The 27,879-nt window shown below is 37.7% G+C and overlaps 2 long non-coding RNA genes and 2 other non-coding genes across 6 annotated transcripts; all 4 read left to right on the top strand.

Moving 5' to 3' along the window:
• Positions 1 to 13,531: 13,531 nt before the first annotated feature.
• On the top strand, positions 13,532 to 16,500 carry LOC104603982 (uncharacterized). 3 transcript variants are annotated; one of them, XR_736306.3, is made up of 3 exons: positions 13,547 to 14,222; positions 15,953 to 16,082; positions 16,188 to 16,500. It is a non-coding gene; the product is annotated as an uncharacterized LOC104603982 (long non-coding RNA). The 3 variants fall into 3 exon arrangements; XR_016083563.1 differs by lacking the exon at positions 15,953 to 16,082 and having other exon boundaries at positions 13,532 to 14,222; XR_002023035.2 differs by having other exon boundaries at positions 13,532 to 14,222; positions 15,953 to 16,500.
• LOC148801149 (U6 spliceosomal RNA) lies at positions 14,023 to 14,125 on the top strand. Its single transcript, XR_016084822.1, has one exon. It is a non-coding gene; the product is annotated as a U6 spliceosomal RNA (small nuclear RNA).
• A 4,252-nt stretch (positions 16,501 to 20,752) lies between the features above and the next one.
• Positions 20,753 to 20,855, top strand: LOC148801148 (U6 spliceosomal RNA). Its single transcript, XR_016084821.1, has one exon. It is a non-coding gene; the product is annotated as a U6 spliceosomal RNA (small nuclear RNA).
• LOC148801147 (uncharacterized) lies at positions 20,850 to 23,973 on the top strand. Its single transcript, XR_016084639.1, has 2 exons — positions 20,850 to 20,989; positions 23,744 to 23,973. It is a non-coding gene; the product is annotated as an uncharacterized LOC148801147 (long non-coding RNA).
• Positions 23,974 to 27,879: the final 3,906 nt, after the last annotated feature.

The raw sequence follows: 27,879 nt of genomic DNA, 5'->3' as shown, positions 1-27,879 counted from the left end.
AAACCCCTCCTGTATGAATCCACCATCAGATCATTGAAGCCCGGCGAAGCAATGTACTCATCGACAGCCTTCTTCTTGGCATCTTCGATACCTTGAGAAAAGATCTGCGTCCTCTCCCTGATGTCCTCCTGAAGGTACTCAACCTGATGCTACAAATCCAGCCTCAAGTCTGCCATGTGCTTCACCACCACTCCCATGGCCTCGGCATCTCTCTAAGACCTCGCCTGCCTGATCCGTGCAAAACGAGCAGCCTCTTCGGCAACACGAGCAGCCGCTTCAGCAGCGCGAAGAGCCTCTTCGGCAGCTCGCGCCTGCCTCGAGCTCCTCTCCACCTGGGCCGCCAAGGCGTGAATAGAAGAGTTCACCTACCAGAAAGAACCGAGTGATTAAAAGAACCAACAGAACGAAAGCCAAAGAGCTCTAAAAAAGGGAAATCACTTACCACCATGGCATGGGTAACGGCACGACAGGCCACTTGATGCAGAGGGAGATCGGTCCACGCCGCGACCTCCTCGGGGAAAATGGCCCCCTTACTCTTTTGAAGAGCATGGGTCGGCGACAGCACACTCCTGAAATCCCCCAGGGCCCCCGAGCCTAAGGGCCCAGCTCGCGTATGAGCAGACCCAGAGTAAGCAGGAGCACCGGAGTAGGTGGGAGCCCCTGTGTAAGTAGTCTCAGCATAAGGGGCCCCCACCGGCTCCTGCATAGGAGGAACCATCTCGGGCTCCCAAGGCAAATCTTCCAACGAATAATCTGGCACCTCAGGCTCCGCATCTCGGGGCAGCTCGGCGTGAGTTCGCTTGGCAACCCGCTTCCTCCTCTTCATGCCTTGGAACAAGTTCCCGCCACGGGTCCCTCGAGAGTCCATCACACCTGCAAAAAGAAGTTCGGCATCAGTAAAAAGCAAGAGAGAGCAAGACAGGATCTCTAAGTGAAGAATCTACCCGAACTCAGGCCGGCCGCAATGAGCTTGGCCTCCGTCAGATACTGTTGACACTTCAGCCCAAGCCACGCCCATTGCCGGAGGCCCTTCACCGTCTCTTTGTCAAGCGTGACACCGGAGTCAGGAGCGGCCATCCCCCACCCGGTCTGAAACGGCCACCCCAGCACACTTCGCACCCCGAAATAGTCCCGCTTCCACACCGGGACCTTGTTGGGGAGTTCATGTAAAAGCTTAAAGCCCGGACGAGGAGACAGGTAGTATGCCCGCCTACGCCCGGAGAGGGGACCCGCTTGCTTCTTAAGCATTAAAATGGAAGAAAAAACCTCCAAGTCTAAAGGAAAGCTCTCTTCGCAAAATAAGCAGATTGTCCCCACCAAATTTCGAATGGAGTTCGGGTGAAGCTGGCCGACCGTCACGCCGAAGTGGTTCAGAACTTCGACAAGGAGGGGATGGAAAGGCAATCGCAGCCCCGCGGCGAGCTGCTTCCAGAATATCACGATCTCATCAGGACTGTGTTCCCAAGGAAAGCTACCCGAAGGTATGAAGTAGGCATACTCCCCGGGCAAGTTATAGTAGGTAATAAGGGATTGGAGCCCCTCAGGCGTCATGGTCGAAGGGCCAAACTTGTCTAACATCCGACCCCGACGAGAGGTGGACGCCAAACTACCTGAGGTGCCTCGGCCTATGGGTTCAACCTCTTCCTCAAGCTCTACCTCGGGCTCGCTAGAACTATCAGGGGATGCAGCTCGGTTCGTAGAACCTGCATCGGACCCGCTTGAAGGACTGTCTGAGCTATCCAAGCTAGACATCGGGGAGTAAGATGGATTCCAGGAAGGTACTCACCCGGAAAGAGGTTGGAGTAGACCACAGGAGCTCGAACGAACAAAAAGAACCTTGGACGCGAACTGAAAAAGCCCAGACGCGAACTGAAAAAGCCCGGACGTGAACTGAAAAAGCCTGGACGCGAGCTCGAGAGATACAGAAGTGACAGCGACTGGGGTCCCCCCCCGCTATTTATATCCACAGTGACCGAAAAGTGACGACTTAGATCAAAGCCAATCCGTCGGCCCACAGTCGCACTGACCGCACGTCCCCTGAAACCAAGACGTGATTGGCGCACGTCTTTTTGAGACCGACAGAGCGCCGACGCACATCTTTCTGAAACTAACAGCGCCGGTGCACGTCTTCTTGAAACTGACGGAACGCCAGTGCACATCTCCTCACAATAAAGGCGGCAACAGCACGACTCTCAAATTTGAAAAAAAAAATGCCTGCTGTCACGTCTCCCAAGCGGCGCGCTTTTTGAAAATTCAAAATAAAGCACGTGCCGTCACGTCTATCAGCATTCGAGCAGATCGGCACGTTTCCCGCCTTTTTTGACGCTCGAAGAAACCCAAGGAACCCTGACAGCGCACCTCGCGCCATCAGTCAACCAAAATTCAAAGTACGGGGCAAATCCACCTGCCACCTTGCAAACTCCCTGCGCCAGGGCAGGACCCTTAGTGCAGGGAGTGGGGGGCAATTGATGAAGGAAGATTTGGCCCGACCTCGCAATCACTCCACGTGGCAAAATCAAACAGCTCGGGACAAACAACGCACCCAAGGCACGGGCATCAAAGGAACCAGCAGTCCGAACTCCCTATTAGGAGACCCGAGCTCCTTACAAAGAGCTCGAGCCTCACAAGGCAGTGACCCGAACTGGCCCACCTCATGGCAGTTCGGGACACTCCCCTATCCGAACTCAAGACTTCATCTTGCCTCGCCACTCCAGCACTTCGCCTCCCAAGCGCTAGGCTGACCAAACGTACCACACCTGACACCGAGGGTGTCCGTATCCAAGGGCGGCGCACCTAACTGATTTGGGATCTGACGCTTGACAGCCGCACTTCAAACGGCCTCCTGCCACCACCACCCGCCACCATCGTTACCAGTCGCAGAGACGGCTCCGACAAAGGGAGCAGTGGCGGTTTTGCCCAGCCAGAGGGGATGACATCCGAACTGGTAGGAGCTCAGAAACAATCATGCCCGATCTGACAGAGCCTGGAAGTGAGTGCGCGAGGTGGTTATAAAAGGCTCCCGACCCCCCAAGAACAAGGTATGCAAAACTCTGCGCTATCTGGTTTCATCTTGCCTTTGAAGGATTCTAACTTGAGCTTCGGAGCCTCCACACCGGGTCTCCCCCGGAGCTTCCTCATCCTCTCCGTTTCAGGTTCCTCGCTGCTCCGTTCAGAGGCAAGGTCATTGACAGCTAGGACCAGCCGGATTGCGCACCATCATCTCCCATGAATGATAATATACGAATACAACTGATGTTCTCGATGTATGGCTGCAATGTGACGTGAGATTGGTAGGAGGAACTGATCCAGATTTGGGAGGGATGTTGATTGGCTAGGAGGTTCTCGTTACGATTTACCTAGAAGTTTAGAATAAAGTGGATGTTCTTCCATCATCGTCCTTCCATCAAATTTATCCAATACTAGAATGACTCCAGATCACTTGCCCATGAGAACTTTGCCCATGTCTACTCACAACACACTATCCCGTGAATTGGGAACATCTCCCCCCTGCATAATACTATGTAGAATGCCCCTTTTAAACAGAAGTTTTTCTTATTTATTTATTTACTAGCGGAGGGGCCCTACTTCGTAGGGGTTTGGATGGAACCGTCGACCCATTGACTCGATCCCTGGCCAAAAATCATTGAATCGGTCAACAATCCTTTGATTTGAGCAATCGAACCACCGACTCGTTGACCCGTTTAATGGTTTTTAGCTGTTTTTTATTTTTTTTTAATCGGGAACCATCCAGGCAATCAGTTCCGTTTATCCTAATCTCGGTCCCTACCCAAAAATCGTTGAATTGGTCAATGACTTATTGACCCGGGCAGTTGATTCGTTCAATGGTTTTTTGTCATTTTTTAATTTTTTTAATTTTTATTGTCTGAACGGGCCATCCGTTCGATCTGAATAGTCGAACCATTGACCTGAAAACTGGTGGCCAGAACGGTTCCGTTTTCAGGTCATATGAGTCACACGCTCGAATGACATAACACATATGGTATTGCTTAATGGACCTCATACACATTTTTTTTTAATTGGGAACCATCCAGGCAACCAGTTCCGTTTTACCCCAATCCCAGTCCTTGGCCAAAAACCATTGAATCGGTCAACGATCCATTGACCCCAAGTGGTTGAACCGTCAACCCGTTGACCCATTCAATGGTTTTTGGCTGTTTTTTTTTTGTTGTCAAAATGGGTTGTCTGTTCGAATCGTCGACCCAAAAACCAGTGGCTAGAACGGTTCCATTTTCAGGTCGTATGAATCACACGCTTGAATGACATAACATGTATGATACTACTTAATGGACCTCACACACTCAATTTTTTGCTTGTAATTTTTGTTGTCATGGTCATCCGTTCGAACCGGGTGATCGAACCGTCGACCCAAAAACTGGTGGCCAGAACGGTTCTATAATTTTTTGTTGTTAGAACAGTCCTTCCGTTTAAACTGAATGGTCGAACCGTTGACCAAAAAATCGGTGGCCAAAATGGTTCCGTTTTCGGGTCGTATGAGTCACACGCTCGAATTACATAACACGTATGATACTACTTAATAGACCTTGCAAACTCAATTTTTTGCCTATAATTTTTGTTATCAAAGCAGACAGTCCGTTCGAACTAGACGATCGAACCATCGGTTGTCAGAACGTTATTAACGACATTTATCAATAATAGTAAGTAATTATACTATTTAATTAAATAATCATTAATGATAGCTTTAATAATATTATTTAGTTGTTTTTAATATAACAGTAACTATTAAATTTATGAATATGATTTATTAGAAATATTCATTAAATTAATAATTACCAAAATTAAATTAAATTAACAGTATTTATTAGTAATAGTTAGTAATTATAATATTTTATTAAATAATCAATAACAATACTTTTAATAACATTTTTAATATAACAATAATTACTAAATTTATTAACAGTATTTATTAATAACAATATTTGTAATTTTAATCTAAAGTAAAATTAAGGTAAATATCTATTTATTAACAATATTTATAAGAACAGAAATTATTAATTATAATCACTAATTATATATTTATTAAATTACTGTAATAATCAGTAATTATTAAATTACAGTAATAATCAGTAATTATTAAATTACAGTAATTAATTACTGTAATAATCAGTAATTACTGTTATCTTATATATCTATTAATAGGAAATAGGTGCTTGCACGTGGAATCTACTCGTACGAATAGATTCCATTTCTTATATATATATATATATATAAAATATGAAAATATATTTTAATAACAGGGGCATAAATGGAAAAATGAAATCAGGGTCTTTTGACGATAACATTGAACCATTCTTATTTTTATTAATGGGTAAGACTAGCTGTAAATCCGTGCAATTCACGGGAAAATGAAATTAAAAAAACAATGGAGGAGACAAAGCTTGAGGTTGCATTTGTAACAATCTTCCTAATGGCCAAAACATTACATATTTCCTATAATTTGCTAGTAAAACACTACATTGTAAGCATTGATCGTTATATATATTCCCTGTAACTTGCTAGTGAACACTACACTATAAGTATTAATTTAACCATTTTGAATTTAAGCATCCTCAAAAACATAGATGGTATCAGGCTCATAAAAAAAATGTTAAACATGTAGACGGTATCAAGGACTCTTCGCTTGAAACTAAACGCTAAAATATGTCTTTTCTACTCAGTTGTACAATGAATCAAAGAACAAAATACCTCAATAATTTGCTTATAAAGTGACACAAACCACTTGTTATACCATATAAATTGGAAATTATGGCTTGATCGCTTGAGCATTGAGAATCTGCATACTTATCTAAAAAGATAAAAGGGGAAATCTCACTGAAACCCAGCATCGATTCCTCCGTTGTGTCATTGTTCTCAACTGCACGATGAAGTAAAAATTTGTAAGGTGGGATAAATGAAGATTCCCCAAAGATAAAATAAAATAGAATCCAGATATTTTAATCAAAGCAATCAAATAAAAGTAAAGCTGCCACATGCTTCGACTACAAGCTATATTTATATTAGACTTGTTGATCTTGCATATGCCTGTTGCATTTGAATGCTTAAATTGAACCTAATAAATATTAAATTGAATATGTGCTAACTTGATTTCTCATGTAACTATTTTAGAAAATACATAGTTTCTATCAGATGGGTAATTTGTCTTGGATTTTGTCTTTAGGCAATTTAAGTTAGGCATGTTAATGTTCGATTAGATGCATTCTAATAGCAGAAATGCAACAGAAAATAATCCTAAAATTAGAAATTTAAGAAATGGAAAAAACTTTCTATTTGTTTCTTCCAAACATTAGAAAATCACATAAATGGATTCACTTGCATGTAAAGTTCTCCTTGAAGTGTAGGTTCTTGGTCTCAAATTCATCATTCTATGGTTAGCAACCTTTTTTTATTATATTGCATTAATTTTGCTTAGAACCATTATTAGAGAAATATCTATCAAGCATTCATAGATCAAACTCCTGGACCTCTGCAATTGGTGCCGCTTAAAATTGTTGAAGAACAATTTCCTTGCAGAACCAAACTTTGGCTTCTATCATTCTACATTTCCTTGCTTAATAGCACTTTTTAGGTTTTCCAATGTAACTCACCATAAAGACATTTTCAAATTGGGAATAAGAATATATCCTCAAGGGGTACAAGAGAGAATCGAATGCTAAAATATATTTAAGCCTTGCAATTCGTAAATGTGTACAAACAAAGAATCAATTTGCTTCAAATTACAAAAGGAATCAATTTTTTTATTAAAATTTTTGTAAATATAGAGATATTAATTTAATCACTTTTACAATACAAATTTTTGAATAATGATGCACTATTTGCACTAATCTTAGGGTCTATATCTATATCACTCCTTGTTAGCTTACCTAATAGCATTCTGGGCCTAATGCTTCCTCATCTTCCATGTAAAAGGATGTCAAAAGCTCCCTTGACACTTATCCCAAAAATCATTTTTGTTTCCCTCTCCCATAAATCCTATCATATCAATTGTTAGTAAATCCTTTTAAAGCCTGTTTGGAACCGTGGCCGCTTTTGTAAAAAACGGTGCCATGTTGGATTCATATATGTGTTTCAACAAACGCCCATATATATGATTGTTTGGTTTACACGTTTTTTGACAAAACGCTTGAACCATGGGCGTGCCTCGTAAATCGGGACCCAACCGATGCATGAAACGTCAAATTTGGTGTTTCATGCATCGGTGAACCGTTGCCTTCAACAGTTGACTGATTGGTGATTACGTGTATCCTATGTGGTGCTTATCTGTCAACATATACATGAAAAACAATGATGAAAATCACCTTACCAAACAAAATAGTGTTGTTCACTACCTACGTGGCAGAAACACTCTCAAACAAAATCAAAACATTTTTTTTTTTGTGAAAAGCGGATTTTGGAAATATGGGCATTTTTTCTTGAAAATCGGTCCCAAAAAATGCCTACGCTTCCAAACACCATCTTAGTTAGATTGCTTGTAAACAGAGATTGCCTATGACCCAACTCATTCAAGTCAACCAAGTAAATATTAGTCACTTGGTTCAAACTGTTTCTATGAGAATTTTGGTTACCAGAAAGGCTGATCATTTAGAGGTATTATTCTAATGTGGAATGGTTCAACCAGTAAGTAAGGCCACTTTGGCTTTAATGATAATGCACAAAAAAAAGAGCTGTAATTTAGTGATGGGCAAAACATTGAACTGATTCTCTAAAGAAAACTGCCCACAAAAATCATAAAAACTACATTCCTAGCATATGCTATGACTTGTTAATGATCTTTTGACCTAAACCATGAAACAATATCCATTGGCACAAGAAAAGGGAAAACCTCTTATATTAATCAAGCTAAAAAATTATTGGATTCATTTCATCGGTGTTATATAAAAGTGGTGTCTACTACCATAATCTAATAACTCAAAAATTACATGAAAAAAAACATCTCTAACCCCTGTAAAAAATAAAGCCAAAAAATATATCAGATCCTTCACTTTCCCTATTAGCCCAAGCCAACAGGCATTCCTTTTTGTCTAACGAAGTGCACAACCTTTTGTTTCCCTTTTTTTTTCTCCATATTAACATGAACCAACTTGAGAATTGAAATTGAAAGGTAAAAACATGGAAGTCTTACAGAAACAATCACAGAAATAGAAGTTGAAAGGTTTACTATTTTTCCTAGGAAACTAATAGAAACAATCATGAAAACCAACATGTACTATTTCATAAGGATGTTAATAATATATTGATATTCCAACAAAGATCAAGGAATCTAAAAGTATTGGCATAAAGAAAAAAGAAATATAAAAGCATGAATCATCAAAACAACCACCAATTTGTCATCTAATTAACAAAGCCAAAAAATAGGCATTGAACTAATATAAAACCACTTATTAAATCAAAAGAAAGTGGCGGGCAAATAATAATAGATTAGTTCAATGATTTTGGATCAAGTTTCAGGTATAGTGAACAATTGAATGAGTGCTTCCCTTCTGATTTGTCCAGTTGATCGGATATTGAGAAGAAAGCTCTAGTGAGTCCAAGTCAATCCCTAGCTCAGTCCAAGTTGAACAGATATTGGAAGCTAGTGCTGCCATTCCACCTAATGACAGACCTTCCATGGCTGATGCAATCCCGACCTTCCTCGATTGTACTACAGCTTGTGCAATTAGACTAATTACCAATAACATAACCTTAACCAGAAAACTAAAGCAAACAACCCACTCAGAGAACTCAAGAAAGCCAATAACAATGAACGCCAAACACATCAATATAGAATGCACCTCCCATGCTTCCTAACAGATATAGAAATGATTTGGATGAAGAGTTAGAAAAAAGATGAAGGGTAATGGATAAAGAATTTGGGTTTGAAGCATAAGAGAAACATCAATGCCGAGTTAGTCAAAGGAAATGAAATTTTTGAAAAAAAGGGTAAAATACAAAAACCTCCCCTGAGGTTTCTGACAATCATAAAAACCTTCCTTCAAGTTTCACTTTAATAAAGACCTCCCCTAAACTTTTGGAAAAACTCGGAAAAAGCCTCCCTTCCATCACCAACCCAAACGGAAAATGTTGGACTGATGCATTATTTTTTTAAAATACCCATTTTATCCTTTTGCATATAATTTTATATACTAGTAAAATAATTCTAAAAGAAACTTTAATTTGAATAACCTATTTATTGTCTTCTTTCTCTTTCAATCTACCACCACTGAAACTCCCAACAAGAAAAGAGGAACCATTCAACCACCATAGCTGGAAAGCAAATGAAACTTGGACGTTTATTATGGCCTGCAAGGCATTTACACCAACTACTTTTACTATCGTCGAACTCAGAAATGAAACCTGGATAACAAAATGATCTTCTCACAACTGTGTTTATGTTATGCCGTTAATAAGAATCTAACTAAGAAAAAATAGATTGTGCCATAGTACTGAAGATGTTCAACTTTTTCGACCCACAAAGAATTGAAGTCCTGGTCAAATTTAATAACCGATTTATACAAAATTTTTGAAAATTTCATTATCAAAATTTGGAAGTGAAGTGATTAGATTACCCCCACCCCAAGGAAAAAAATGTGAAAAAGAAAAACATACAAAGAGAGAGAATGGAAACTAGTTAAAAGAGTTTGTTCTAAGGAATGCCATATACTGGAAGTAAATAGCAAACACTACATTTCACATTTTCACTGAAAGTCACTTCAAAATGAACCAAAGGAAAAAAAAGGTTACTTCAACTGAAGTCTGGAAGGGAAGAAGACTAACCTGCTACAACAGATCCTCTGTTCAACTCCATTCATGATAACTTTGGTAGTTTTAGTGTGAGCCTCGCAAACTTTGTGCCTCTTGTGGTAGTCCTTTGAGGAACTGAGATCCATTTCACCATGAACTTGGGAAAAGGGAATCTGATAATTCAAATTCGTCATGCGAGATCTTTTTGTATGTATAGGTGACCTAATTTTGCATAGAACTGGATATTCTTTGGAAGATTCACCATTCTGTGTATCTCTATGGTCAGGCGTCTCCTCTTCTCTGAATAATGCTTTCAGAGTAACCACACAAGAAGGAGAAGCCTCTATTTCAGCTTTAGTCGTACTTCTCAAAAAACCCACCAATTTGGTTTGTTAGGAAGTGGCTTCTTGGTGGTTGCAAGGAAACCCAATTCCACTTTTCTACTTCTTGCAAGAGTGTTAAGGTCACTGCAATTTCCCTTATTGTTAATGGCCACACCACTTTACAGTGGCTGAAACTTCCTTTTTTTGATACAATAGAGTTTCTGGGGTAGGAGATGGAAAGACCGAAAGAGGAGAAGAGGAGACAAATGGGTTATTCAAGTTAAATTTTCTTTTTAGTAAAGTTCTATCTGAAATGTGAAATCATATAAAAGGGTAAAACAGATATTTTGAAAAAAAATAACGCATTACTCAAACGTTCTCTGTTTAAGTCACTGATTGGAGGTTTTTGTTGAATTTTCTAAAAGATTAAGGGAGGTTTTTGTTAAAATGAAACTTGAGGGGAGGTTTTTATGATTGTTACAAACCTCAGGGGAGGTTTTTGTATTTTACCCTTAAAACAATTGGTTTACCAAAAATATATGATTGTAAAACTTGGAACTGCACACGTGCAAGCATTGAGAGTAGAGAGGCCTAGGTGTGAGATCTTTGGCCCTCACACATTCCTCTTTATTATATAGATATAGATCCATTGGGTAAATTGCTGAAACCCACTCTGAAGTTTTGGACCGTTGCTAAAACCTCCCATAAAGAAAGAGAATTTAAAGTTGTAGCTTTACCTTTGAGAGGTTGATATGGAGGATAAATTTGAAAAATAAATCAGTTTCAGAAAAGGAATTGGAAAGGTTTGGGGTAGCAATTCATATGTATAGAAATTTGGAAAATAAACATTTTGGTCAAAGTAATTGTATGGGTATTTTGGACATTTTTATGCCTCTTTTTAGATGATTCTAACAAAAAATGCCTACTTGTAACTATATCAAAAAGTTTATGGGAAATGATTGCAATTACCAAACTTGAAAAGTTTCAACAACAACCAGAAATTTCAGGGGAGGTTTTTGCAATTTACCCTTACTTATTTGAAGCCTTCACTACTTCAAATGGAAGAAATGACCAATGAAAGCCAGTGTTATTGCCATGTGCTTATTTAGATGGGAATTAGCAGATCTGGATGCACAAGACATCAGGCACAAGAGTGTTAATGGTAGGCAGTAGGCAGCAGGCGGCAGTCACCGCCAAGTTACTCGTCAATCAGTTAGCCAGGCTTCATCAGTCAGTCACTCTCTCTGTTTCGAGAGAGGCTTCCTCTTGAAGGTTTTTGAGGATTTCGATTCTTAGGCTTCCTCTCTATTTGTTAGGGGTGGTTCCCTTTGGGGAATCCCCCTTTCTCTCTGTTCTTTTATTTTTCTGTTCTCCATTTCTCCCCTCCTCCATGATTTCATTTTTCGTGCTTTCTCCCATCTGTTCTCTTTGTTCTCCTTTTGTCATCTCTGTTCTCCATTTCTCCCCTCCTCCTTGCTTTCATTTCTTCTGTCGCCTTAGAGTTTTTATGCTTTCTTTTCTTATTTGCAAGCATTCTGACATGGGGTTATTTCTCTTTAATCCTTTCTGCGATCACCACCGGTGGAGATTGCTTCACGTATTGTCATCTCTGGCGTTCTAGCTGGCAGTTACAATTCTCTGACGTTCTAGATGGTAGTTACAGTTCTCCGACGTTCCAGATGGAAGTTCGTAGTTCAAGTTCTCCAGTGTTATGGATGGCAATTACAGTTCATGGCCTTGCTGTCTTTTGCGGATTGGATTGGATTGGATTGCTTGGTAGTTACAGTTCATGGCGTTATGGCTTGGTAGTTACAGCTACAATCTCTTTTGGAAACCTCTCCTGTTAGTTTCGCTCACCATTTGTGGTGGATGTGAGACGCGCTTATCTACTTCTGTTGGTAATTTTAATTCACCTTATTTTGATTGTAGAAGTTCTTTTGGTTCTCCTTCATTTATTTCTATATTTTGTTCTTATTGAGAAATTGTATCTGATTTTTTTGATCGACCTTGTTGGCTGTTCTTTGTATCAATTTCTTGAATGAATGAAATATGCTTTAAGACTTCAAAAAAAAATGGTAACATTTTTGCTTAAAAATAAAAAAGTCATACGTCAAAACATCAATTCCAGCAGGAAAAAATGTCAAACCTCACACTAAGGTGTGTATGAACGCTACAGTAAATTTAGGTAGTTTCTGTTAATTCTTTTTGTATTCTTTGGGGGTTTGGTAAGCTTGGAAGACTGAAAATTGATCTTTTTTCCTTTAGTTACTAAAGGCTGTAAGACCAAAAGATGTGGGCACAGAAAGATTTCAAAGGATCCAAAATGTTAAATTTTGAGAAACTTCAAATAAAATTTTCTAGTCTTTCCACATGATAAATAATCCTTATATGCATTTTTAAAAGCCCAGTAGATTTCACTTCAGCATTATCAAACAACCCCTTAAGTGGGTGGCTCATGTTGACCAAAATTCAGTCAAACTAATTCAAGTTATCTCTAAACTTGAAATTATCCATTTTAACTTCCAACACAAGTTGAGGTAAGAATTTCAGGTGTAGACCAGGTAGTTTTATTATAATAGAGTTTATCAATAGCTTTATGTGGTTTGAAATGGGTTGGGAGTGACACTTGAATAAAAGAAAAAAACAATTTGGTTTTGTATAAAAAAACAATACATGTTTTTGAAACCAACAAAATATTGAATTTAAAAAATCATATAATTTATGGAGCACGATGTTAAATGATCAGATGAAAACGTATTTTTGAAACTAGATTCAAGAACATGTTTTTTGTTTCAGTTTTGAAAACAAAAAATACAACCAAAAATATGTTTTGTGTGTTTTTGCTTTAAAAAAAACCTTAAAATCAATACATCTTGTGGTCTTTTGGGCTGTTAAAAGATCTTTTTAAAACAACTTGTCAAACAATGTTTTGAGTTGGATAAAATTGCTAGAACACCTAGAAAATACAAAATTTTGCACTTTACATATTTGCATTTATAATCCATCCAAACTGAGCCTTAATTACAAACAAATTAATCCATTTTTGGTTCCATATGGCGCAAGTATAGCTCTAAGACGAAACAAATTGGAAGGTATAGACTATAGAGGCATGATTTTTTTTATCTTACACGGTCAAGACTCAAGAGAAAAAGGCCCTGACTTCAATGGAGATTTTGGAAGGCTCAAAGTGGTGATCAAAATAAACTCCGACACAGCTGTTAAGAGAACCAAGGAGGCAGAGATTGGTGGCATGGCAAGAGAAGCAGATAATTAAGCTCATGGTTTTACAAACCGACCTGAAAATGGAACCGCTTTCACCATCGATTTTTCGGTCAAACAGTCCGACCATCTGATTTTAACCCCGGCCAAACAGTTTTTAAGGACCAAAACTAGATGTTAAGCCATGGCCAATTCCTGGCTCAAATGGTCCATCTGTCTGATGGGGTCCGGTTTTCAAAATTTATGATTAAGCCACCAATCTATGAGAAATCAAAGCTTCTTGACAGATCAGTAACTAGTAGGTTGTAGCAGAAGAAAGTTTTAGCGGAGGAAAGCACATCTTCATCGCCAAGGAGACTGGTGTAAAGAAGATTCAAGTAAAAGACTCAAAATTCAGATAATCCCCCTTACTCTCTACACACAAAACGAGTAGTGAAAACGTTTTTTGATGTCTGTCTGCAGACTCTGCACCAGTGAAAACGTTTTTTGATGTCTTTCTACACAAAAAACGAGTAGAGGATTGGATCGCTAATGAGGGGATTAGATCCCGAGCTCGTCTGTTTGGACTCACGTATCCTCAGTTCTCCTCCACCTCCGTTGAGTTCTTTGTCTACTGAAGCCATTGTTAGTTTTGCCACGTGTCTTAGTTTTTGATGAACATCCCACCTCGTTTAGGTATGAAATACAGAGGCCCTTAATATAATAACATCCCTCTCTTATGAGCGTCTCTTCGGAGACATCTGAAAAAATTGGAACGATACAGAGAAGATTAGCATGGCCCCTGCGCAAGGATGACACGCACAAATCGAGAAATGGTCCAAATTTTTTTTGACTTTTTTTCCTGGCAAATGCGAACCAGTGTTTGGACTTCTACCCCTAATCGACCAAGTGAGACAATTGCCGTCGAGTAACATTTTTCTTCAGGTAATCTAATGATAGACATTATAACAACTCGTTGCAGATCCTATTGATTCTTGTTGAGCGAATTGTTCTGCTATTTCATTTGATTTCAATGTGTTTGGATTCAATTTGACTGATGAGAAGAGAAGCTTCCCGTCGAATTACATTCAATGTCTGTTAGTGCATCCATACACACACAGCTCTAATTTTGAAACTTCCTCTCACCAGATCTTAGAGGCTTGATTCACTCTATTTAGGATAATTGCTTCTCTGTCTGCTGAGGCTTTTGTTATGTCAATCGTAATTCTCCCTCTGCTCGTGCGGCAGTCTTTTATTATCATTCTGATGATGTCCGTAAGACCGTAATTACTCGAGGGCTTCCAAGTAAAACTAGAAAAGAAACGTCTAAAAATCTGTGTTGAAATCTGTAGAAAACAATGGATCTGTATATCATGCCTCAACTAAAAAATTAGAGTCGGAATAACCTAATAATTTTAGTTCCTTAAAGAGGAGAAATAGCTACTTTACCCTCGCAACCAAAAAATTGACTGTGTTGTTTACCATTTTGTGATTCTGTATCTTTGTTAAATTCTTCAATGGAAAGAGAAATGGCTCATTGAGGAACTAACTTCATGGAACTAGAAGCCTGTAATTGATTAATGATAGAATGACCCATTGGAATGTTAAAAATTTATCTTTGCATTTAGGTGGGGGAAGGGCCTTTGGGCTTGTTGCTAAAAGTTTTTTTTTTTTTTTTGTCGGCAAACAAAGCAAAGAAAAACTTCATTGAAGGATATTTCTGAACATATTTACATCCAAGCCTTGAGGCGGTAATTGATATTGCAGATTGATTCCCTCCTTGCAGACTTTATAAGCTAGTCTGTGAGCTAGATCATTCTAATTTCTGTTTACATGTATGATATAGCATATCTCGAAGTATTTAATCAAGTCCAGAAATCCATCCCTGTATAGCTTATCTCTCCAAGAGCAATGCTTAGAGGGATGATTTAAAAGATGAACTATATACATAGCATCACATCGAATTTGGAGGCACTTGATATGCATTTCTTTTGCTGCTTTTATTCCCCAGATTAAAGCCAGCCATTCTGCTTCAGTAGGAGTTTGGGCTGAGGTTCTTGAGCTCTGTGCTGCTATTACTTTGCATGACTGTTTGATTAAGACACAACTAACAGATGATCTATGTGTACTAGGCATATACAATCCATCAATATATAGAATGGTCTCTTCTGATTTTTGTTGTGTATGCCTTTGTAATTCTTTGTGCTGTTCTCTATGATCATCTTCCAGCATAATTAGGTTGTTGAATGCCTTGAGAATGAAATGAGAATCTGGAATGACATTTTCATGTAGCTTCCTGTTACGAGCTTCCCATATCAGCCTCAAAACAATAGCAGCTTTTTCCGTATTTCCCTTAATCTCTGATTTTGATAAGATATGTGAGCTTTTTTGCTGCCATTGATTTAGAATTTCATGAAGCATCTTTGGTTCTTCAACCCAATAATGTAGGCCCACCTGAAGTCCGAACCATACTGCCTGTGCAAAAGAACACCTAAAGACAAGATGATGTATTGATTCATTTTCTTCCCCACAAAAAACACACAATCTATCTTCTAGGCTTAAGAAGGATAATTTGTCCTTGGTAGGAGTTGCATCCCAAAAAGCTGTTGCTAAAAGGTTTAGTACTTACAACTTCATAATTGGTTTCTTTTTCTTTTATTTTTCCCCTTCACTAGGTCAGATTGGGGGGAGTGGCATCCGTATCCAGTCAGTTGCAGCTGTGTTGCACCCAACCACCTTCCAACATACTTCATTTGAGAATTTGCATTGAACTTGGATCACAAAATAGTCAACACAAAGTGTAATGTTAGAGCAAATCCAAATCAGCTTTTCGTTGAGTTCATAAATGAAAATCTCTGTTCATTAGTTCTGCCTCATCAATATTCACCCATTTACTGTTGATTTCAACAGGTGAACCTAAATCAAACCATCATGGCATCACAATGATCTCATACTGTTGGTTCCCAGCAATGTGCTGTTGGTAACAATCAGGGGTGTCTAAGGTTTGTGATGCCAGTGTTGATGTCTTACACTCCGTGTGTAAATTACTGATTTTTCTATTTATGGATAGGGAAGATATACATGTCGCAAATAACAGTCTTCTTCATCAGGTTGTATGGATTTTATGGGATTAACTTGTGCTTTATTGTGTTCCATGATATTTTGTTGAACATGAATCTAAATGGATCAATAGGTCCAAATAATGGAAGCATCTTCAACGGCAGCCTACCACATTGTGTGTGCCTGCAGCCAAATTATCTGCACTCTGCAGTGACATTATATTTCTGAGGATCCACCAATTTTTGAGGATCCAAGTGAGAAAGAGGATAATGATGATCTAGTTTGTTGGGTGCTGAAAAGTAATTTGTATACTGATTTCTCTTATCAATATCTGTACCCATAACTAGGAATGTTAGGTCGCTATAGCCATGAAAGCTATTAGAATACATAAGTTACAAAACCAACTAACCAAGCACGTTTAGGTTTTATTCTTTCCCTTTGGCTAGTAGGATGCACCAATTGTTTGATAATTTCATTAACAAAACATGGCTACGGCAAATCCACGGATACCTATGGTGCTGCAGTAGTTGTTCCAACTTTAATGTATAGATATTTTTCTTTCCTGACTATACTTTATTTCCATATTGTAGAATTAATATATGAAATTTATGGATGGCATCCTTTGGTGAAAGTATTACTGTAATTTTCAAATGATGAAACTTGTTGTGTAAAAATTGCATCAGAGAAAGGGACCCTAGTTTTCAAAAGATGAAAGGGGCCCTAGCTCTATGTGATTTAACTACTACCACCCTAAAGTAGTTCAAATACACTCTGGGATGGGGGGGGGATGCACAAATGGTTGACATACTGCCTTGCAACTAAGAGGTCGAGATTACCTTCCAAACTGGAGAACTTAATCTAGTCAGTGGGTTAGGTTTACTTGATAGAACTGAACCGATTATACCAGTTCTGACTTTGAGTTTTGTGTTCTCATTATAATTGGGTGAGGGACTGGTTTTTGCTTTTCCAAACTAATTAAGGCCTGAACTGATTATGTAATTAATAATAAATAAGACCATGGTTTTCTTGTAATTTTTGCTACATTTTATGTTTAGAAAACAAGTGGTTTTTGGAAAAGTCTACCACAAGCTTAGTTTGTATGTGCTGTTCATTGTCAAGGCTCTCACTTCATGACAAGTTGATCTATATGTGCTGTTCGTTGTTAGAGGCATGACTGAGACTGATGTGGAATAAGTGGCTGAGGTTTTTGGAGACCCCTGATCTCAAAGAAAAGAAGAAAAGAAGCCCAAAATTACAGTGGAATAAGTGGCGAAGTTCTGATTATGTTTAGAAAAGTTTTTTTTTTTTTTAAAAAGTGGCCTATATAATTGGAAAATTCCAATTGAATCCACAAACAGTTCAACCATTTAGGAGACTCCATGGACGACTGTTTGGACATTCTGGAGTCTGGGGCTTCACCTGCATGTTTAGGGGAGAGCTGTCCATGCTAATAGGGCAACATGGCATTAGTTTATTCACCCTCTTCCTATCAGCTCTGAAGAATAAGCTGAAAAAGATATATATACAGAGAACACGAAAGAAGAGCTAGAGGAAAAAAAGATTAGAAGCAATTGTTTTATCAACATATAGACAGTTTACTATTTACTGTCATTTTTATTAAGGTTATATTATCAAAAAAATTCCAAGTTTTCATATTATAGTAATTATAAGTGTCAAGTCATGTCAGAACACCCCCCCTCCCGGTCCAATCTAGAATTTATTCAGTTCTGGTTCTGAGTTTTGTGTCCCACTTCTAATTGGATTGCGACCAGTTCCTCCCCGTCTGAACCAGATCCAACCCATTGGCATCCTCTGATGTTGCAAGTCAAATTCTTTGTATCATAAATACTGTAACACATTACATGGGTGGATAGCCTCGGCTAGCCACCATCTCAAAGCACATCAAAGAAACCCATTACAATAACACGCCTCAGAACAAATTTTCTCTTGTAGCCTCCTGTTTTGCCAACCATGTAATGCTGGGTTGTTAGCCTCCCTATGAACCCAAATAATGCTGGTGTCCAGTTGCCTCAAAATGCTTCTTATTTCCCGCACAATCCTCAGTGTATTGGACTTCCAGCCATTGTACATCTCAAGGAACACACCCTATCTTTGTTTACATATTTTGAAAACATTACTATTAAGCATATATAAGTGGGGAACTAAACACCACCTCTGATGAACTAATCTATAAGTCTTGCATATATAATATTATAGAAGATGAAAACTGTGATGTCCAGGATGCAAGTCAATTCCACATGAATGAATGCTAGCCTGATTTTTTTTTATTTTTTTGGCAATAAAAAGCAAGTGTTGTGCAGCTTTTAGCATTGTATGTAGCATGTGTTCTATAATTGTATCAACAATTTAACAACTCAAGTTGGTATTAAATTTATAAAAATGAGATAGCTAAGGCAAAGGATTTATATTTACAGTAAGGTTTTTAAAACCGATCCGGAAAACGAAGTGGTCAGGGGTCCAGTTCTCGGGTCGAACGGTCCAACTATTCGAACCGAATGGTCGGCCCGTTTTTACAAAAATAAAAAATGGTCAAAACCGTTGAATGGTTAACCGTTCGGGTCAGTGGTTTGTTGACCAAAATTCAGTTTTCTAGAAAAATGGAACCAGTCACCTCACTAGTTCCCAGTTTTTTCGATCCGACCATCCGGTTTTGAAAACCATGATTTACAGATACAATTTCACTCAAGAATTTGCTGATCAACATGAAAGGAAGATAATAGCATGAACAATTATATTTATTCCCCTCCCCACTCCGCACTTCTCAGTGCAAAGTATGAGCCCCATCATTAAATGCTCCCTTTACCAATGCTCCAATGCCTAAACTTTTGGTCAAACACGCCAATTATCATAAGAGCACAAATCTGTATCCAAAAAATTGGTACAACAACGCTCTCTCATAAGGATACAAAAATGTTAGAAAATATATTTTTGACCTCTTAATCATTGCATTTTTGTATGTCAAACAAACACTTATAAATCCAACTCAGGGTACATAAATACCTCGGTTCAACATTTGTATTGCAAACAAATGTAGTCTAAAGAATAAATACTTAAAAAAAACGAAAATAAAATTTCAGTAGAAGATATCATTGATTGTTGTCATTGTTTCAGGATTCACATTGAAAAGCTACAATAGAAACCATAAGTTACCGGTTAAGTGCACTTACCCAAGTAAATGTTTCATGTGCAACATTTACATGGGCAAATTCATTTACCCATGTTCTTTTGATTCCTAGATAAGTAATATAATGACATTTTTATCCATAAAAAGATGGTATTAAAATAGACAAAGTTATCCCATTATGTATCATAAAAATTCCCCCCAAGTGGGAAAACTACTTACCCACTTGTGAGATGGGTAAGTTTTACCCAAGTAAAGATGATTTTACTATAGAGCCCACTACTTAATGCAAAAAGAACATTCTAAAGTTGGTCAATGGGAAAAAGATACCCATTGACCAACTTTCCCAGGCTTATTTACTAGTAAATGAACGAAGCTTGAGACTAAGCGAGTTCAAAGATGTGTGGAGGCATGATTTTTCTGATTTTTCTGCACTTTACTTGGACAATAGAAAAGGCCATGACTTCAATGGAGATTTTGGAAGGCTCATATTAGTGATCAAAATAAACTTCGGCACAACTGTTAAGAGAACCAAGGAGGTAGAGATTGGTATAGCAAGAGAAGCAGATAATTAAGCCCATGGTTTTACAAACGGACCTGAAAGAGGAACCACTTCGACCACTGGTTCTTGGGTCAAACGGTCCGACCATCTTATTTAAACCTTGGCCAAACATTTTTTAGCAGTGTTTTCAACCCACCATTGACTCGGTTGATTGAACCATTTGAATGGTCGCCCGAATAGGATTTCGGGTCTAATTCTGTTAAAACCTGTCAAGCAGTCAAAATTGTTGACTTGGTCAAGAACTATCCAATTGGGCCGATTCAATTGTCAACGGGTTATGGGTTACACAATAAATGCATACAAATTTTCAAAAACCATAACTTTATACTCCGATGTTTGATTAGGGTGATCTTTTTTTATTTTGGGTAACATTTCAAGATCTATATGTTTCAAGGGGTCGTTGGTGCCTTGCTATACTCTCTATAAAAGTAGGAATATTTTGGGTAACTTTTTATGTCTGTCTGCACTCACACTCTTAAGAGAAAGAAACGCTCCAACAGTCCAGCGGATTGGATCGCTAATGAGGGGATTAGATCCCGAGCTCGTCTGTTTGGATTCATGTATCATCAGTTCTCCACCTCCCCGTTGAGTTCCGTCTACTGAAGCCATTGTTAGATTTGCCACGTGGTCTTCGTTTTTTATGAAAGTCCCACATCGTTTAGGTACAAAAGGAAGAGGCCGTTAATGTTATAGTACCGCTAATGTATTAGTGTCTCTTCGGAGACATCCGATAAAATTGGAACGATACAGAGAAGATTAGCATGGCCCCTGCGCAAGGATGACACGCACAAATCGAGAAATGGTCCAAATTTTTTTTGACCTTTTTTTCCTGGCTTTTGCTAAAAGCCCAACAAACCCAGGGATCTTCCTGCGGTGAACTAGTGTTCGGACTTCTAGCCCTTAATCGACCAAGTGAGACAATTGCCGTCAAGGAACATTTTTCTTCAGGTAATCTAATGATCGACATTATATCAACTCGTTGCAGCTCCTGATGATTCTTGTTGAGCGAATTGGTCTCCTATTTCATTTGATTTCAAATTGTGTTTGGATTCAATTTTGACTGATGAGAAGAGAAGCTTCCCGTTTAATTATATTCAATGTCTGTTAGAGCATCATGCACACACATCTCTAATTTTGAATCTTCCTCTCACAAGATCTTGCTTCTTCTCTGTCTGTCTGCTGAGGCTTTTGTTATGTCAATTGTAGTTCTCCCTCTAGCTCTTGCGGCAGTCTTTTATTATCGTTCTGGTGATATGTCCGTAATTACTGGAGGGTTTCAAGTAAAACTAAAAAAGAAAAATCTAAAAATCGGTGTTAAAATATTTAGAAAACAATAAATTCTGTATATCATACCTCAACAAAAGAAAAAAAAAATAATCGGAATAACTTGATAATTTTAGTTCCGTAAAGAGCAGAAATAGCTACTTTACCCTCTTAACCAAAAAATTGACTGTGTTGTTTACACCATTTTGTGATTCTGTATCTTTGTTCAACTCTTCAATGGAAAGAGAAATGGCCCATTGAGGAACCTTTTGGAACTAGAAGCCTGCAATCGATTAATGATAAAATGACCCATTGGAATGTTAAAAATTTATCTGTGCATTTGGGGTGGGGGAAGGGTCTTTGGGCTTGTTGCTAAAAGGTTTGAGTATTTAGAACTTCACAATTGGTTTCTTTTTCCTTTATTTGCTTTTTTCCTTACTTTTTGTTCCCCCTTCAGTAGGTCAGATTGGGGGGAATGGCATCCTTATCCAGTCAGTTGCAGTTATGTTGCGCCCAACCACCTTCCAACATACTTCATTTGAGAATTTGCATTGAACTCGGATCACAAAATAGTCAACGCAAAGTGTAATGTTAGAGCAAATCCGAATCAGCTTTTCATTGAGTTCATAAATGAAAATCCCTGTTCATTTGTCCCGCCTCATTAATATTCACCCATTTACTATTGGTTTCAATAGGCCAATCTAAATCATAGGATCACAGCATCACAATGATCTCATACTGTTGGTTCCCAGCATTGTGCTATTAATAACAATCAGGGGTGTCTAAGGTTTGTGATGTTAAGTGTTTATGTCTTACACTCGGTGTGCAAATTACTGATTTTTCTATTTATGGATAGGGAAGATAAACATGTCACAAATAACAGTCTTCTTTATCCAGTGTATGGATATTATGGGATTAGCGTGTGCTTTATCATGTTCTATGATATTTTGTTGAACATGAATCTGAACGGATCAATAGTTCCAAATAATGGAAGCATCTTCAAGACTTCAACGGCAGGCTAGTACATTGTGTGTGCCTGATGCCAAATTATCTGCAGCAATATTATATTTCTGGATCACTGCTGTATTTGAGAGTATGAGATATTGAACTCCACCAATTTTTTAGGGTCCAAGTAAGAAAGAGGATACTAATGATATAATTTGTTGGGAAAGGAGCTGAAGAAACAGAGGAGCAAGAAGTTGAGGACAATAATGCTTCTTTTGATAAACCTGATAAATTGAATAGGAAGGTGATTGAAAAATGATGGTCAATAAAGAAGCACAAATGACAAAATGTTGGAACTATTCTTTTTAGGTGGATATCAAGAGGTGAATTTGGAAGAAATCTGTTTTAGGAGTTTTTTATTTTTATTTTAATTTTTGCCAAAATAAGCTAAGTTTCAATTAATAATGGGGATGTAAGTCCATATTTACATAACTGGTAAAACAAGCTGCATAAGAACACCTATGGGGCATAATGTTTTGGCTTCTGCTTACATACCTAATATTTACAACTGAATACTTTATCTACTTTAGGAGTTAGAAGGGAGAGATAGACAAAAGAAAAATAGAAGAAAGACAAAGAAAAAACAAGAAGATAGAATCGGGGTTTTTCCCCCCTCAATTCTGAAGGAAGTGAGTATTGGGTTTCTGGACAATAGAATGTCAATGGGTCTGTTGTTAGAGTGGATGTTTGTGGGTAAAGAGGATGGAGTGGTCAGTGGTCACAAGTTGGGCTTCAGATGTGGACAGTATGGAGCTGAGGGATGTGATGAGATGCAGAGTTGGGGACAGGGGGTGGGGGGCATTGGAGATGTTAGTTGAAGGGTAAATTAAATAGTTCCCAACTGAAGAAGTCAAGATGCTTTGTTTGGTTCAACACTGTAAATCTTCATGACATCCATCGCTGGTGCTTACTGGACAGCATGTTGGTTCTCACATTGTTTCCTATTCTCTAAAATTCTGAAGCAATCTTCTGAATCATGTAGCAAAACTAGGGAATTTTCTTAGATTTGCAAAAAAAGGTAAATTGTGAACTTGTATATTATTAGGGAATAAATTATCTTTCTTTAGTTAATTTAGGTAATGATTTATGGGGTGTTCTACAACATGAATTTTTTTTATTTCATTTGTTTTTGGAATCGCCACATCAGCAAAAAACCCAAAAACATGTTCTTAAACTCTGTTTTTGTTTTCAAAGGAAAAAAAAAACAAGTTGGTTTTGTTTCAAAAACACAATACATGTTGTTGGAACCATCAAAATAATGCTTTTAAAATGAAAACAAATTTGGTAGTGCAGAAGTTATATGCTTTATAGAAATAATCAGATAAAAACATGTTTTGAACTTACAAGTTATTTTATTAAGCTTTTTTTTTTTTATTTTGATCCACTGCTTTTCATTATGAATATTTCAGTACCTGTATTCCTTTTTGTGTCCAGGGACTCTACACAAACCTCCATTTTCCAATGGCTCAATCAAGTTTGGATCTCCTGCACTCTTAGTTATGTACATATTACTGCACTTCCAATGACTGACGCACACATCAGCATTTCACAGTTTGATTCTGAGACATGTACAAGCCACTTGACACGCTGAGTGTTCGTTTGTTGGGTTCATTTATTTTCAATATATATTAAATTAAAGAAATTTGAAAATAAATTAAAACAAACACCCAATCCATATTTGGTGGAGAAAACAGGGGAGAGACTGTAACTCAATCTTATCTCCTCCTTCCCCTTCTTCGGCAATCCGTTGAATCATTGCTCTATGTGGTTTGAAACTAAGATGTACTTGTTGGGTAAAAATCAGAGGACCCCTTCTTCTTAAGCAAGTGAAGCTACTGCAAGGAAAAAATCTTCACTCTACAAGCAGATTCTCTCGATTGTTGATTTCTAAATAAATAGTTACTTAGATTGTGTTTGGTATTGCCGCTTCTACTTGTAATGTTTTAGGTTGATCAATACAAATTTTTGAAAAATTGCTTTGTCACATCACATGGATAACCACTCCCACTAAAAAAATATAATCATCAGATTGGGTGTTAGCATTTATAGTTGAAACACCAAATTTGGCGTTTCCTAAACAACACAGCAATAGCACCAAATGTTGTATTAAAAACTCAAAACGTTTGTGATAAAAAAATATATATATTCTCATAAAATTTGTATTGACTGACCTAAAATGTTGCAAGTAGAAGTGACAATGATACCAAACACAACCTTAGTCTGTTTAGAAAATCAGGTTTTGGACAAAATGGTTACAAATTCCTAAATAAATCATGATTGCAGATTCCTATCAAAGCAAAACTTGTAGAATTCCAATAGTGTATTTCGAAAATTGAGTGAGCATTCTCAGGTTCTAACTTGTCCAACTTGTTGCAGAGATATGTGGTTTGTAATCTAGGAATTCCCGTGGTCTGATCAGAAAACCAGGTGAGCAATCTCATTTTTTAACTTGACCAAACTGTCGTAAAGAGAGATTTTACCCGGTTTCTTTGGTAGAAAGACCTTTGCTGTTGCTGAAGAAGATAAAAATAAGTTATGGTTCTTCCTTAGTTTTCTTGTCAAAGCAGTCTGTTAATGAATCTTTAATTTTGAAAAATGAAAGAACCCACCAAATGAAGAGCCTCTTAGGTCTTAGCTTACCGTGCAATGCTGATGTGCAGTAAACGTGTAGAATGAGAGTGCAGGAGATCTGAATTCAGCTCAATCAGCTATAGACGTCAATTGGTCATTTAAGTTATGATTTATTTGATAAAAGTATGGGAAAAAAAAAGTTGAGGGCAATTTTTTAACAAAATTTGTAAATTTTCTGACTTCTGTATCTCTATTGTTTTCTATCGAAACAAACAAAGAGGATATATTGGGTAGGGGACATTGCTTGGTAGTGCAAGGTAATAAAATAATAGGTAGGACCCATGTAGGAAAAACTGAAAAAGAATCCATTGTTCCATACAGAAGAATCCTAAATCCCAACAAAGAGTAGTTTGAATTTGACAAACCCGTTTCACGTTGCTCTAGGATCCATCCTTTTTTTGTTCGTCTATATTGGTCATCATATAATCCATTGTTCCATACAGACTGTAATCAAAGTCAATAAAACCGAGTATGAGATTTGGCATCATATAATACAGAATTCAAATCCATCGTTGAGGAAGGGATTTTGTTCCTTAGTAGGACTAGGATCCATCCTTTTTTTGTTCGTCCATATTGGTCTGGAATTATAGCCTTGCACTACTGACGTCTGACGGGTTTTAGAAGAGGAAAGTACTAGCTTTTTTCCAAGTTTTTCTAGCGTAGTTTGAAAAGGGTTCAAAATACAAATATGGACAGTGTAAATGCATACAAAATGAGAAGTTTTGCACTGTACATATTTGTATTTATACTCTAAAAATATATAAGGTTTTGTACTCTTAAAATTTATATTTGTACTCCCATGGTTTCATCGTTGCTGACCTGGCTCTCTCTTATTTATTTATTTATTTTCTTAGGGTCAACTAAATTTAAGGGAAGATTGTGATTTGTCAAAGCCTTTCTGATATCATTTCTTTTGGGCATCATAGATTAATACAAGCAACCCTTAAGAAAGCAATGAGGCACATTCAGAAAGACTTGTTTCTAGCAGGACAAACTTTTCAAACCTTTTTCTTAAAATTCGCAATTAGGGCTGTAAACCATATTCATTCGTCCAATTTTGAATCTGAATCCAATCCTAATTTAAATTCAATCGGTATAATTGATTTGGTTATATTCAAAAGCATGTGATTATATAATTTATAATGTTGTTTTTGCTAGAGTCATGATTAAAATATTATATAAGTTATTTTTTATCATGTTCATGATATGTATTAATAATATATAATATCTTGATCGTTTCTGTGGTCTGTTTGCTATTAATAGTATTTGTTTCCGAATATGTTTCAAAATTGAAAGTTCCAAACTTGTCCAGATCTGATCTAAATCCAATGAATAAGATTTTATTTACGTATTTTTTTTGGCAGAAGGCTAAGATTTGGTATCAATTTAAATATAAACTAATTAAATTTAGGCATATCTGGTTTGGTCCAATCCATTTGTGGCTCTACTCACAATCAGGTAAACCAGATAGGTGGGTGCCAGCCCATTTTTTGTCAGGCTTGGGCATGATTTTAAGTACGCGGGTTCAAGTTTGGAACTAAAACACTAGGCTTTACTTTTTTTAGGTTGGGCTTGGGTTTTATCAAATCATAGTGAGATCTTTCAGTATATTTGAAATAAATTCATTTAATATAAATAAATTAGTTCTGCTGTTGAGTAAAGAAAAATTTTCCTGTTCAATTTCCAAGCTGGGTTTTAGGTTTTATATGAAGGTTGGACCAGGCCTGAACTAGGGCCTAAACATATTTTATTAATAAAAAGACAAAGCTTGGTCCAGGTCTAATTGAAATGTGATGTGAGGTTGGTGTGAAAATTTTGTTGATTGGCAGGAGGTTCTTGTGTTACGATTTTACCTAAAATAAAATGGATTGTTCTCTTAATCGGAAATCTCTTGTCTACGAGAATTCTGCTCACATTTATCGTAATCATACATGAAGAACATTTTAATTTACGGGAGATAATGCATTGTGGACAGGCGAACAGAATTAGATGTATCCAATTACGGGAGATAGTGCATTGTGGACAGGCGAACATGATCCGGGGTCATGTTCTTCCGTCATCGTCATTCAATTAGATGTATGCAATTACTAGAATTCCCCTCTGGAACGGAAGGGTTTTTCTTTATTTATTTATTTGAAGCCTTCATTACTTCAAACGGAAGAAATGACTACAAAAAACAGTGTGGTTTCCGTATGCGGTATGCCTATTTCGATGGGAATCATCTTGTGGTCAGGAATGCAATTTAAGTTGACTTTACATCTCCGCCCGACAAGAGGCCGCCCCACAGCACATCCCCGCCGTGTACCGCAAACATCTTCCGATGATACTCAACAAGTCATTTAAGTTGGACTAAGGCATGTAATTTGGATTGGGTTGGATTGGACCGTTGGATAAAAGCTTAGGTTAAGGTCTTCTTTGGTTTGCGGAAATAGGGGTTTAGAATCAGAATCAGAATAAATTATTCCAATTTTTAATTATTTGGTTGAGTGGAATCAGAATCCTATTTTCATTCTTGATAGAATGGCCATTCCTTGCTCCTCTCTTAGGAGTGAAATCTCATTCTTGTTTATTCTAATTCTCATTCTCATTTTTATTTAAACCAAACAGACTATAGAAATAGATCATTCTGATTTTAATTCCAGCTGTAAAACAGATGGACCTAAGTTTAAACTTAAACCCGGAATTGATGTTAAGATCTGTTTGGTTTGCAGTCAAAATTGGAATGGTTTATTCTCTTAGTTTGTTTGATGCAAACAAGAATGGGAATGAGAATGAGAATTGGAATAAGTAGGAATGAGATTTCATTCCTAAGAGATGGAAAGGGAATGATCATTCCCTCAATTTGGGGAAATACCATTCCAGCAGAAATGGGAATGGGATTTCGATTCCCAACCAAAAGGTTGGAACCAGAATAGCCCATTCTTACTCCAATTCTGGAC

The sequence above is a fragment of the Nelumbo nucifera genome, chromosome 3 (assembly GCF_055504915.1).
Source record: "Nelumbo nucifera cultivar China Antique chromosome 3, China Antique-T2T, whole genome shotgun sequence".
Classification (NCBI taxonomy): domain Eukaryota; kingdom Viridiplantae; phylum Streptophyta; class Magnoliopsida; order Proteales; family Nelumbonaceae; genus Nelumbo; species Nelumbo nucifera.
This window is presented reverse-complemented; position numbering and strand designations above follow the sequence as displayed.